The sequence below is a fragment of the Lactuca serriola genome, chromosome 7 (genome assembly GCF_051521515.1).
Source record: "Lactuca serriola cultivar US96UC23 chromosome 7, Lser_US96UC23_V15, whole genome shotgun sequence".
Classification (NCBI taxonomy): Eukaryota; Viridiplantae; Streptophyta; class Magnoliopsida; order Asterales; family Asteraceae; genus Lactuca; species Lactuca serriola.
In genome coordinates, this window is record NC_136414.1 from 200,256,087 (window position 1) to 200,270,452 (window position 14,366).

Here is a 14,366-nt window from a genome sequence, read left to right on the forward strand (position 1 = left end):
CACTCAAGTCATGATCATTTACACTAATATACACATATTTGTTCTTAGGATCTTCAAATTACCAAGCGTCCTTAAAGTGTTCTTGACTTGACGCTCTTCATCCTCAACCTTCTATTCTTCAAGAAATCATAGAAGGTGAGTTCATACCCCTATCTTTTCACGTTTTCTTCAAGTTTTAAGGAGGAGAATACAATTACAACACCAAAAATATATTCTAACACAACCGACAACTTTCAACAAAAAAATTATGGTCCATTCTTGAACTGTTTGACCATCTTAAACTTAATATTTTTCAAAAATGTTGAATATGCATTTTGTTCAGGTTTATACCTTTCTAATGACTACTTGCACATGTTCATACGATTTTTCTATAATTTATGGAGATTTTTACAAAACTGTTTATCATTTTAGAAATGATTTCGGACCAATCAGTGAATATGGACATTTTCACACTAGTTAGAGACCTCTAAAAATCATAAAAAAAAATCATGAACAAACTAGACATATTTTCTAAACTATCAGAGTTTACAGACTCAGTTTTCAACTTATAGTGATTTTTCTATGAACTTTCTAAAAACAAGGACAGAAAGGTTAAAACTAGTAAAATAGTTTATAAATTCATTAACACTTTGTAACATGTTAAGCAAAGTGTATAACAATGTTTTGCTATATCTTGAATGTACTTTCATGTTAGTTTACCTTCATGAAATAGAATTAGCCATTCATTATAATGATTTTTCATTTATTACAAACATATATGATAATAGTTTATGGTTCTTTACACTACAAACAAGGGGTTTACATTCACTACAAACATTTAAGGATAAACTATAATAGGTATAGTTTATGGTACATTAACACTAGAAACATACTAAGAAGGTTCCACTTACACTACAAAAAGGATTTTCATTTATATTACATGTAAACTCGTTGAATCCAATTTGTGAGACGTTACTTCGTTGTATTCTTTGGAACACTGGTTAAAGTCCTGTATTATAACCATAGTCTCCTGTAAGGAGAGCGTAATACTTGTATATAGATCTATATTGGGACTGACAATCCCGCACCTTAGATGCATGCAATAGCTAGACCGGTAGGTCTGGGGTGACAAATGTCAAAACATTCCGACGCCCGAAGTACGTCGTAACAGGCTAACTATGTCAATTGCACGGTTATAATAACTCACATACGGAAACAATGACACATGTAGTTTACGGTAAATTTTACATTCAAAGTGGTTTTAATTATTTAAAACTTCATACACTATCATAAGTATGGAAAAATACTTGTACATTTCGGTCTTTGGGTCTTAAGACTACAACTCATTTTATAAGGAAAATATTGGATTTTTCTTTAACATACACTAGATTTACAAAGAAAGGTTTTCAATTCTACATACAAAAGCTTATGCACTCACCAACTTAATTGTTGACACTCTTTCAAAATTACTTGTATTATGAGGTAATCAATGAAAACAGATAAATACCAGCTTTTGAGGATGGAACGCTACGACATTTGACAAACCATTTTATCATTATATTGTAATCGATTTTGAAACATGTAAGTTATGAAACCATGTAACTTTTTCGATTATATTTATGATGGTTGTATTTACTTTGATCAATATTATACTCGTTGTTATGATACTATACATGAAGTCCTCCACCCCTGGACGTTTCCGCCATCCTTGGTTTGGGGGTGTGACATATTGGTATCAGAGCATTGTTTATAGTGAACTAAGTATATCAAACCACATAAGATATACCAACTATAAACGCTTTGGGACTAAAACTCTCAGATTAAACATTTTTCATACAACTATACTTTTAGAAATAAAATATTTTGTTTTATTAAAAGTATAAGTACATGCATACATGCTAGTATAGTGTCGTAACTAGGAAGAATACAAAGTAAAAGAGGATGAGTTGTACCTTGCGAGTGTGCCTTGGGATATATAATCAAGTCTGGGGTGAATATAGCCTGATCAATGATATTTGTCCGAGAAGTGACTCACATATATACTGGGAGATAGTCGTAGTAGGCAACAAGTCTAACAACCTAACATCACCTTACAAGAAACGCACTAAGAACCGAACATCACCTTTAAAATACTATAAGAGTATTTTATGTTGCTTTAGCTCAATATTTTTAGATTCATTATATGCCTCTTATCCCCCCCCCCCCACGTAATGCTCGCACATACGTCATGGCAGGATTCCACTTACCGGGAGACCCCTACTTTCCAAACTAGGGAAACAGGGAACGGATAGAAGAGGAACCAGAAGAAGTACCGCTACCCATGTCTCCTTCAATCCTTTGATCTATCTGATCATGATAGGCTGACAACCTGTCGTCACTAAATCTGACGCAAAAAGGTGAATTCTACCAGAATAACTGTAGTCTTACTTCCTACCCGATCTCCTTCGACATACCATTTCCTTATTCCAATTATGTTGTGACCTACTCATAACCTTGCGAACTGGCCCATATTGGCCAAAGTCATCCGAATGAATCCGTGAATGTCACGACTACCTTGCAGTATTTTTGCACTTCCCTCACTATCTGGCCGCTTGTGAATGCTATCACTCCCCCGCAGTCTTACAACACTCTCCACACTATTTGACTACTAGTGATTGCTACGGCTCCCCCGTAGTCTTACAATACTTTCACCTCAACAGACCATTAGTGAATGCTACGACTCCCCCATAGTTTTAAAACACTTTCATCCTAACACAAACACAACCCAATGCCTTACCCCTAATATATCTATTCAAAATGCATACAGAGTCGAGCACTCACTCGACTGAACACCCGAACGGGACTCAATCCATGACTAGAGCCCCAACCTGCTTTCCTAAATTCTGCTATCAAGCCCCCAAGAAGACACGATTCACATGCTGGGGGGTTTTACCGAACTCCAAACCCACCCAACCCTCAAACCAAATAGCCACTTGGGCCGCCATTTTCCTCAATAAGGATGAGAAACTCATCCCGGTCTCATATCTACTCCTGTCCTGAATACCTGCACGATTCTCCCCCACTTAGATTCGACTAAGTATTCGCAATACATGAGATTTGAAGGATTCCTAATCCTTTTTTCTCTTTAAAACCCATATTGTTGACAACATGCTACTCACCTGTGCTAGTGTTTTATTACTGGTCCAAACCCCAAAAGACCACACAACTCCTAAAGATCAGATGAACACTTCCCGAATCCTAGAGAAAAGACTAATCTCATACGCCTTGAAATGATGCCACACTTATATCTTGAAGTCTAAATAATCGATGCCCAAACCAAGTCCTCCACAGTAGACCACTTCCCTTGGCACTTCCAAAAGCCGACTCAAGCATAGTGCTGAGTTACCAATCCTGACCGCAGATCTTCCGCATCATGTCTCTGAACCGATCTTGACCATAGACCTAGATAACATTTAACACTCCAAACCACCAAAGAGGGAAACAACCTTTCACTAACCACCCCGTAACTCACGGTATGCAAATGGCATATGATAATGTTTGAAGATATAACCTAAACACAAGCAGGGAAACAAACCCATAGATACACTAGCTAAAACCTTTGAAACGAAAAACTCCCTCGTGCAGTTTCCCATAAGTGCTGCACCAAATCCGGCCCTGCTGAGCACTTAAAAGCTGATCCAAACTCATGGATCTCTTCCCAAGGTACTCCACTAAATTCTCATGACCTGAACCTCTATTATCAATGTACTCCTAATCGATCTTCCGCCCTCGGGCTCTGGGACCCATATCATTCAGGGTCTCGCACCCTGTCACACTCACCAGCTCAACTGTCCACAGCTGAACTGCAGTAGTTGAAGCAACCTTTACCCTTAACCGACTAAAAACCACTTCCAATACATAGTCTCCAATCCCGAAAGTGCAGTGGATCGCACAATCAATCCTTGTCGCCTGATACAAGAGATCCAAGGCGAACTCAAAATCCTGGCAGTCCTTCCGCTAACTGGCTCGCCGCCGGAGTCGGGGTTAAACCCTGGTCCTTCCCCTTGCGTGCTCATCCACATTCTACACAACAACTACCCTCACTATCAGAGCATAACCAAGAATTCTCCTTCCCATAAGCTTACTAGATTTTCCAAGACTCTCACCGATTCGAGTATGGATCATGTGCTTTCAGTAGTACGGGCCCATACTACCTTCCACACCTATCCATACTTTCCTCAGCAATCCTCCTGAATCCTCGAAGTCACCTACTCCCCTGGTGCACTAAATATCCGCTAAACAGCAACACAATACCCACTAAAGAACCTCCTAGGCTCCCCTACGTTCCCAACCTCACCGAACCGCCCCACTAAGCTCATTGGAGCATACCCTAGGCTTTCCTAGGTTCCCAACCTCTCCCTGTCATCAGCTGCTGAAGAACTCCTCATGATGTCAACCATCCACCTCCTGGATATCGTCATATCCACTTAGTAGCTAACTCCCATCACTCAAGAGTTCCACAAAGCACAAAGAAAGCAACATCCGTGCACTAGGACTCCAATCCAATGGACTATCATAGAACATTTAGCCCACATATCGCAACCCGTGTTATCCATATCCATCCATCCCCACCATCGGTTGCCTTATGCATGAAAATTAAATAGAGGATCTAATAGACTGTCGAATAATAGACTCTACCCTAGGACTAGAACCAGACGAGGAACAGGAAATAATGCCAAATCAATTATTCTAAGGCTATAAGATCCTAACCGTATACAATTTTAAAAGCATACACTTAGCAGTTACTAATACCAATAATCATTCTCGTTCAAGCATCACATCCAATATTCCCAAGGCTATAAGCACCACATATCATGTCAATCTATTGCTGACTACTCAGCACTAGCATGCAAGTCTTGTTGGATTAGGTGTCTAAGCCCATAACTATAATTGGTATGTACTTGACCCGAGAGTAGCATGGTCCATTACGGGTTGTATATCACCAAGACAATTTGATAGGATGGATACTTGAGTAAGAGGTTACTTATGATTTATTAATATATTATAAGCTCTAATATATTAATATGAAATCATATTATTTAATTAGTATTGATCAAGAATTAATTTGGAATTAATTATGTGATCAAAAGAGACTAATTAAATATATGAGGATTGATTTGGCAAATCAATGATTCTTTTTGTGTGGGACAATTGTTATTTAGGATGGGCTAAACCAATATGGTAGTCCATGGATAGTCCATGGAGGTTTAACCCATGGAGCCTAAGTAATATGAAAGGTCATGGGCATTAAGGTTTGCATGGATGTAACCATAAACTTTGCCACACTATAAAAGGACGCCCTTAGCACCCAAAATCGTAACTAGAGTTCTTGGAGTTCATTAGAGTCGATTTTGGAGCTGGCGACATCTCTCTCAAGTTCTCCTTTATCCTAGGTGTGTTGTGAACCGTTTGAGGCATCACACTTAGGGTGCTAAGTTTTTAAAGGTCAAATACAACAAGTTCTACAAGCTACATAAATAGGTAAACTCCTAACAAGTATTTTATGTTGTTTATGTTAATTGTATACTAGTTTTAGGCTTAATGTTTTGGAAACAATATTGCATGTATAATTAGAGAAAACATAGATCCAAAGCATTTAGGGTTGTATGTGTACCATAGGATGTTGTGGTATACTAAAACCCAACAGTGGTATTAGAGCCATAAGTTGTTTTCTGTTATATTGATGTAAATGTTTGATTTTCAAAGTTGAAAAAAAAAACATGAAGTTTGTCAAATTTTAAAATAATTACTTGATTTTATGAAAAACTAATTATTTGTAAAATTTGAGTCATTTTACTACAAGAGTTTAATCGGTCAATTTATTAAAAGATGGAATGATATCACTATTTTATTTGTTTTAAAAGTATGATCTAAATGTTTTTAAAGAGTTACGATAAACAACTAATATAATAAAGTTTTCACAAAACAAAATAACAATAATTTATTTAGAGATGTACCCGTGAGACTAAAATTTCAAGCGCATAATTTATTTAGAGATGTACCCGTGAGACTAAAATTTCAAGCGTTTTAAATAAATTCGACAAGTGTAGCACAATAAGATCAAATGCAGCCCACCATGTTAGTTGCCTTTTGATATTATCTTTGTAAATCCAAGAAAGTCAAATAAGTAACACCTCATTGTTGGCATTATTAGACAAAATATGGTGGAGCTTTTATTAAAGAACGAAAAACCGTGTGTATAAATAATGAAAAGAAAGTCATTATCACTTCAATTGTTTGTTTTTCCCCTTTGTTAGGTTTGTTTATAGTCAAACGTCAAAAACAATTTCGATATCTCTTAAACCTTTTGTTTTGAATCTATCTCTAATCAATAAAATCCAAACAAATGTTTTATATTTCACATCGATAAACTATTTTTCTCACGAATAATCAAAGCTGCCCTGGACATGTGCGTGGTGTGAGACCGTACAAGACCTGTGTTGTATATGGGGTCAAATTTGTTTTACGTATAACTGTATTAGTTACGAATTACTGACGGATTAGTATCAGATAGTGACGGATTATTGACAGATCAGTGATAAATTTTATAGTATCAATCATTTTTGCTTTTATATATATATATATATATATATATATATATATATATATATATATATATATATACATATATATATATATATATATATATATATATATATATATATATATATATATATATATATATATATATATATATATATATATATATAGGCTTAGGGAAGATGTTGAGAGTGAGCACAAATATTTTAGGAAACGTGATTAATTTCTTAAGTGAAAATATCACTTCTTCCTGAAAAAAATAAAAAAAATAAAAAAATAAAAAAACCCTCGTGTGCGTCTATTTTAACACATAATTATTTGATTAAATGGATTCCTTGGGTGCTATTTTAAACTTTTTGTTTGTACTATTTAAAAAATCAGTAGTTGAAATGATCAAATTCATGCAGATTGCTTTCATTACTTTACCTAATTTAGACTTGTCCTGTAACTATTACAATTATATGAACATAGACTTGGTGACGGAGACATAAATAGACAATCAGGCCAAGGCAGGCAGGGCAAGACCCACACAAAAAACAAATCAAAAAATGCATCTTGAGGGCATATATGTAATTGGTGCTCACAAGATTTTTTGAAGAAAAAAAAAATATGCCTTCATCATTGATAGGTACGTACCATACCAAGGTTTGTTAGTTCACAACCGTTTCATAGCAAGAATACTCAAAGGGGAGGGGATTTCAACAAGAAAACTCAAGGTTAAAGAGATTTCATTACGTGAGATCATGCAAATTGGTGCGGTTTGAAAATAACATTATACTTTTTAAAAAGGGGTTAGCCATATAGGTGTAAGAGTGAGTATTGGTCCACTCACATAAATTTAGGATTATCTATATATATATATATATATATATATATATATATATATATATATATATATATATATATATATATATATATATATATATATATATATATATATATATATATATATAGAGAGAGAGAGAGAGAGAGAGAGCTAGGTTTATTTGTTTAAACTAATTATTGTGTTATTGTATACATAAATATGGGTCAATCAAAATTAAATAATTAAATAAATAAATAAGGGTAATAAAGTAATTTTATAAATAACTTCCACAAATACTTCCTAAAACTATGCTAGTTATTTTGACTTTGACCTAATTTCTTGTCATTCTTATATACACGGCCGTTCCTTGTCAAAAACTCTATTCCACCATAAAAAAAACTTCCACCGATCCCCATCAATAATTGAATTTGATTTATGAATCTGAATGTACCCATTCATCTTCAACCGCTCATTAGATCGAGCTAAGGGATCAATCGATCAATGGGGACAATCGACGGGATCTTCATTGTTTTGAAAATCCCATAATTTGTGGCTTATTTGGAAGCTTTTGATTCTTTTGAGCATCATTTTTTTTAGTCATGACACTTGTATGGATTCAATTTTATTATGATACTTCCCCACAGTCTTCTTCGGGTCGAGTTTATCGGCGATCTCAGCTTTCGATGATCGATGATGAGGGTTTTGAAGGAAACCCTAGAATTGCTTACTTGTTTCTAGTCCGCCGCGATCTGCCCCTTGATTTATTCTGGTAAAGCTTCTTCGAGGTTAGTGCTAAAAACATTTATGTAGTGTTAAATCATCCATTAATCAGTTATCATCATCATCCCAACTCTTTCTTCGTTTCTGTATCATTTGATTGGATTTAAATATGGTTAATCAGATGAATACATAGCTTGATTTAATCAACATTGAATTACTAAAAATTTAAACGAATCAGGGGTGTTTATATGCACTATTTGAAAGCAATTATAGCAAATTGAAGAATATGTTTTATCTGAACACCCAAACTTCATTGATAGCTAGTAATTTAATTTCGAAAACTTCCATGGATCCTTCATAGATCTTAAATTGTTGGTATTTGTTCTCTTGTCCATAAATCCATAGAGTAAATAACATATGTGCAGAATGCTGATGCAGCGAATTACTCAATTTATGTTCATTTAGAGCCTGGTTTATATTCGATGAAACCACCACAATTTATGTTAATACAGTTTGTTCTTGACCAGTTTTTTGGCTGCATTTTTTGAATTTATTCATATTTTAATTTTTTTTTTCTAATTTAACACTTCATTTATGTGGATAGTGCAGGATCTTGACAAGTTGAATTCTGAAAAGGTATCAAATATGTTTATGTAGATGATTCAATGGATGATATTAGTGAGATTCCAATTCTATTGGAATGGAATCACGAATACCAATTATGTTGGAATGGAATCACGAATTCCAATTCTGTTGGAATCATAGAAGTTGATGCTTGAAGAACGGACCACAAAATTGAAACGGACCACATTATTCTTTTAGAACGTTTTGAAAGTTTTTTTAGTTTTATTCTTTAACAATAAATGTATTTCTTAGCAATTGTTACATGTATTCTATAAGAATTAATATAATTTTTGTTTTAATTCTTAAATTGCTGGTTCGAGAATTTGTTATTCTACAAGAAAAATATGTTCAAGAATATTTGTATTATTTTATGGTTCAAGAATTTTCTTATTTTTATATATATTCAAACATCTTCTGTTAGACTGTCCGAATTAAAAACCTAATAATTCGTAAAATCAAAATTTTAAAATTAATAGAATCTATAATCCCTTAAAATATGCAAACTTCCTTTATTAAATCTATGTTAATTGACCAAAATACTCTTCTAGTTAAAACTAGATGATATTTTTTGATTATTTTTAATTCAATAATATGTATTAATCATTTTCTTAAAATAAGTAAAATAATTGGCCCATATTTATGCATACAATAACATAATAATTAGTTTGAATAGAATAACCTAGGCCTATATATATATATATATATATATATATATATATATATATATATATATATATATATAAATTTCATTCAAAACTTGAAATTTAGTTAGAAGAAATATATTGTTGCGTATGTCGATTCCATTTTAAGATTATTTTAATAGTGTAAGACAATATCGTATGCAACTTAAATAAACAATTTAGTTTAGAAGACATATATAGTTATATTTTGTTATTGTTCGAAGAATTTTGCCAGTCGTTCATTTTATAAATTATTGCCATAAAACAAAATTTTGGCTATGCCACTGCTTTTCAAAAAAAAAAAAAAAAAAAACTTCATATAACTAGAACAGAAATAATTGTTAAAAATTTTGTAAATACTTTAATAATGTTTATTAAACATCAAGGGATGTGAAATCAACATCAACACAATAACAAAGTATAATGCTACTGAGTTCAAGGCCAAAGTCAAAGGGCTAATGCCATAAAATCTTTAAATTCTCAAAAATGTTCGGTTATATTCTAAGTCCATTTTATTTCCACAAAAACCACATATTTAGGAAAAATTATCATAATTGCCCCCTTTTTCAATTTTACCCTTCTATGGCATTAGGGGATGTTTGGTTCTAGGATTAGAGGTGATCTTGTTCACATAAGTTTTGACACTGGATAGAGCTGATTTGGGAGATGATCATTTTGTTAGGAGGATAAATAGCATATAATGAGGTATAATCTATCTTAATCATTGAAGAACCTGATTTGCAGGTTTGTTGATATGGAAGCAAGCATTTGGAAGAAGAACAGAGGATAGAGAATACATACATTTGCATACTGGAATGCTTGATTCATTAAACGCGCAAATTTTGGTCACCCCACAAGTTGTGAAAACATCACATTGATTCTATGAGTTTTTTGTTCATGAGCGTAATCGGAGATTTCTGTCTACATCCAACCGAAGGATCCAAAACTTCACATTTGTTTCACCAAGATCTTGAGAAAAAACCGATTAGATTGGGCTTGACATTTTGTCAAACAGTTGGAAGGCACCATCAGAAGCAAGAATGTAACGCTCATAGATCCGAGCTAGTCAATTTAGAGATGATAAGCATCAAAAGTGACATTTTGATAAAAGATTATTTAGAATGAATAATCTTAACTAGGTTGTAGTGGTCGTGACAAGGATTTCGGATATATAAAGAATGCCGAAATCCAAGTTATAACGAAGAAGTTATGACGTGTTGAAGTTTCACGACAGAACCGGTACGACACTGCGTGACGTAAATAGTGTATTTATGATAAAGCGATATTTAGCCTTAGTAATTTAAGTGAAAGTCGTAGAATAAGTTAAACCGTGAGCGTGCATAGAAAGAACGTCGAAATCTGACTTCGTATGAGGAAGTTATGATTTTTCGAAGTTTTGACTTAGCAGTATGCAGCCTGATAAGTTTATTAAACTTATCGATTAGATCTTATAACAGGCAAATCAAGAAAGTAGTAACAGTAAGATAAAAATTCAAGAATGGATCTGAAAGAGTCGAATGATTCAATTAACTCAATCCTCAGCAGAGCTCGATGAAGAACTTCCGCTGTAGAGGATATTAGGGTTACAAAAGATAATAACTGTGAACGCTATGAAAAACTATATCAAATCTTACGTTCTAGAATGCATGTAAGCATCTATAAATAATAAACCCTACAAAATAACTCACGGATGGACAGGCCCATACCGGAGACTAAACTGGACTAGCTAACGAGCCCAAGATGCAACACTAACTGGACCTAACAATCTCCCCCTTAGCGTCAATTGGAGCGAGACTATCACTTCTTCTTGCTGGTTCCAGCTGCCGGAACCTTATTAGTGGTATCAAACATACGAGGGATAAGAGCAAAGATTGTCTGTCTGAAGCGAATGTACCACTGGATCATATCATCAAAGTGCTTCTTGTCATCTACGGAATTCTGCTTGCAACGATGAATGATTCCTAAGACATGTTCCAGGAATGCAGTGGTGTAGAGATGTTTATCTGCCAAAGCGAACAGGCATTTTTGGCCTTCGTTTCTGGTAAACATAACAGAATTTCTTTTCAGGTCTATTTTCCCCATCTGCATCATGTTCAGATCACTTGCTGAGCCAATAGGAGAAATAGTGGGCTTTTTCTTGAAGATACTAGCGATCTCCTGATCCATCTTGGCAACTTCCATTATGTAGCAGACAAGCATCATCTTGAAGTGGTCAATGATCGGACCATATTCTGCTTCATTTGTGAGAAGGATGTTGTGCAAGATTATCCAATCATTTGGATTCAAATTGGGAAGATCAGCTAGCGAAATGGCATGTTCGGTCTTGGCGGAACCTCTCAGCACCTTGAACTGAACGTTCATGAAGTTCCCTTCTCGATACGGCTTGAGGACCCGAACGTTGATAATATTCTGAGCACTCCATGTTTGATATTGTGGTTGAGCAGCTCTCAGATGGAACTCGACAAGATCCCTGTCAACCTTAGGATGAGGATGAGGGATACCTACAACATTGTCAAAGGCATGGAAAATGAAGGCCTTTCGGGTCAGTGGCATGTCGAACTGAGAATCGACAGAATTGATACGATCTAGTGAGATCACCGATTCGAGCCACAAGATGCTTGGGGTTTCAATCGCTTCTTTCAGCAACTTCTCAAGAGTCCATGGAGGAAAAAGAGTTTTCCTACTCTCAAGAAGGCCGTGAGCCTGTTCATCTTTCTTTCAGCTTCCTCAGCCTCTCTAGCAACCCGAGCGCTCATATCAGCGTCCTTGTCTCGACCTTGCCTTTTCAAGAGATCAACAATCGTCTCTTTGTCGTCGTCACTATCTTCAGCAATTTGTTTCCCTTTGTCTTTGACACCCGAACCTGAGGCTTGGCCTGTTGGAGGAGGTTCGGTTGTTTTTGTTGCTGTAGAAGTGGGAGGCAGTTGAGATACATTCTCTCCCCCTTGTTTCGGAATGGACACGAACTCAAGGAGCCCTTCAATTTTTCTCAGGAGAGAAAGGCGGGAGCAAGCTCTTCCGCAAGAGTACGCCTCACTGAATAGTTTAAAATTGGATCATGTGCTTCAAGGATGTTTGAAAGGGCTGCGTGGACATCCGAAACACACGATGAAATCACCTCTATTTCAGATCGAAGAGACTCAATCTCCTTTTAAGAATTAGAGAGTTGAAGATTCTTGACCTTAAGAGCAGTGGTCTTTCTAGCGAGAGCATCCATGAGGGAGTTCTCAGCGGCTAGATCTTCATGAAGCTTGGTGAGGCGCTCCTCAATGGTCGCCTTAAATGCTGAGTTGTCGTCGGTGAGAGTTTGACGAAGGGTGGCGAAAGACACCAGTTCTGAGGCAACTGAGGTAGCCAGCTTGTTGACAATCGGGTCAAGCTTCGTTTTGGTGGCTTCGGCAGTTTCCTATAAAGACTGCAAAAGAGAGGAGGCATAAGTAAATAGTTTTTCGACTTTTTCGGTCGCAGCAGCACATGCTTTGGTGGAGGCATCAATGGCGGCAGTAGCTGAGCTAACGGAGGCTTCATGAGCCTTAGAAAAAGCATCAACAATCTTCTGAATAGCAGCCTCAGAGATGTTAGACTGTGATGAAGAAGAAGAGGAAGCGATGAGAGAATCAATCTTCTCGTGAAGCTCCTTGAGATGCTTTTTGGTAACAGGAGCATCATCATCATCGTCAATTTGCACCTGATACGGACTGTAATAGACCGAATCAAATGTCATGTCCTCCCCACCTAGAAAAGGTTCTTCATTGTCTGCGGAGGGAGCAGGAGATAAGGGTGGAGGGGATGGTGGAGGCTCGGTTGTGGAAGTAGGTTTGGGTTTTGATGTGTGTTCGGTAGTGGGAGTGGGTTCGGGTGCTTTAGTAGGAGCCCCCGTATCAGATACGTTGGTTCTTACTTCAGCGGTTGTTGTGGTAGCTTCAGTGAAAATGGGAGGGGGTACTGGGATAGAAGTAGGTGGTATTTGAGTGGTAGAGGTTATGGGGGGAATGGAAATAGGAATGGTGATTGGTGGAGAAGAGACAGGTGAACTGGAAAAGTGTACTTCTGGGGTAGGCGATCATGGAGGAGTGTTACCACGAGGAGACTCGTCCAAGTCTGAATTTTCTTCCTCAGATTCGCTTGAGGAGGAAGCGAGTATCAGTTTTCGCCTGGGTTGGGTTTTTCGCTTCTTCAGTGGAAGAGATTGAGCAGCCTTGGTGGGTTTTCGTTTCTTCGGAGAAGGGCCTTTTGCTCCCTTGCCAACCTGTTTGTCTTTTCCCTTTTCATTTTTCTTTCCCCTTGGAGCTGTCTTATCAGCTTCGTGGATGGATTTGATCATCTCAGGAGTGAGCTCTCTAGGACCAGAGCGACGAAACTCCTTGTAAGTTCGGATGATACGGTTGTCGGCAGGAACGTCTCCAAACATTGACTCAGGGATGGAGCCAATGAACTGAAATTTTGATGCATCGGAGACTATAATCTTCGTGGTATGGAAAGTACCTATCAAAGAGAGTGGAGAATCAGCAACAATGGGGACGAGATACTTGTCCGTCACCCATTTTGTGACTAGAGTCCAGAAGCGAGCGTAGGAAATCTCTGAGTGTCGAGATGTGGAGGCAAGACTCTGAATCAGCTGCTGCCATAACACCGACCCATAGTCCAGGTTGATGTCGTTGTATACCCCATACATAATCATGATGAACAGACGACTCGCTCCGTCTGAACCGGCACTGCGTTCCGATAAACCCTTGAATAACACGGTAAAAAACCCGTTGCATTGTGGAGGCAGGCATGATTTCTTGAACTTAGTGGCCGTCGTCAGAACCTCGGTGTATCCCATGTTATAGAACATAGAAAACAGGTGACCCACCGGAATGGATTCAGGATTAACCCAAGATGAATCGGGTTCAAACCCTAAAAGTGAGCAGAACCGCTGCTTGGAGATTGATGCCTTGTGATCAAGAATGTCGAAGAAGATCCTATCGACAGACTTA